Genomic DNA, 1,090 nt, shown 5'->3' on the forward strand with positions numbered 1-1,090 from the left:
GGGTGCGTGTCCTGCCCAAAGGGGTGAGATGAGGAGAATTGATGAGTTTGAAAAATGAAACTGCATAAATCCCCTGGAAAGGAATTGAGCGTATCTCGATGCGCTCGCTGTATGCGTACCGCCACTCGGCGCTAGCCGTCCGGTGCAGCGCTGGCGCAGGATGGGTTGCCCAACCCCAACGGCGCTCGACGAGGCTACGCCGCCACTCCTGACCAGCTCCAGACCACTCACTTGCATCTCGCACATTGAGCGCTCAGCTAGGATGGTGATAGAAGAGCTCGCCGGACTGTATAACGACTTCGGGTGCCGATCTCGGATACAGTCCCGAAAATTGTCGCGTTTTATCTTCAGAAAGTTAAACAAAACACGAACCTTTTGAGGACTTTATTCGAGATTGGCATCGGAAGTCGAAAACGACGAAAATAAGGTGTCATGGAGGCGCGGGGTATCGATCCCCGTACTTCTCGCATGCTAAGCGATCGCTCTACCATCTGCGCTACGCCCCCTCGATACTTCCTCCGAAACGTTCTGGAAAGTCATCCGGCCGCCGAAACTGGAGCAGCGGTCTCCTGCTCCCCCAACCAGCTCATTTCAGACCCGACCCGACGTTGCGTTGGGGCCCAAGGCTGGGCGGGGCCGGCGCAGTGCCGAACAGACATCCGACGTCACGGTCGGAGACGATATGCTAACACGCGAACCCGCATCGGGTGGAATTTGTGTGCAAGCGAAGCGCCTGCTGGCTGCGCCATAGGTCACCCGCGGCGACAGCGGAGGGCGGCGGGCTTGCATATCATATAGGGGCCCGCCCTGGAGCCCCGCCAGGGAGTTGCCAGCGCACAACAGCCCTGGTGTGAGGCTCATGGCTTTAAACATTTACTATCGCTTTAAGAGAAGAATGCCTGAATAATGTGAAACTATTCGCGAGGAAAGACTCTGATCTTTTCGGACTTTACTGGTGATCGTTGTGCCCCGCGCCCGCGGCGCCCTCTAGGCCATCTCACCGGAAAAACATTTTCGAGGTACGCACGTCTAGTGATAGATTAGACCTAGCAGAGACCCTGTGCAAAGTTTGAGCCCTGTGCGATAACGT

This window comes from Frankliniella occidentalis, unplaced genomic scaffold, assembly GCF_000697945.3.
Source record: "Frankliniella occidentalis isolate FOCC.00 unplaced genomic scaffold, Focc_3.1 Scaffold13, whole genome shotgun sequence".
NCBI classification, from domain to species: Eukaryota; Metazoa; Arthropoda; class Insecta; order Thysanoptera; family Thripidae; genus Frankliniella; species Frankliniella occidentalis.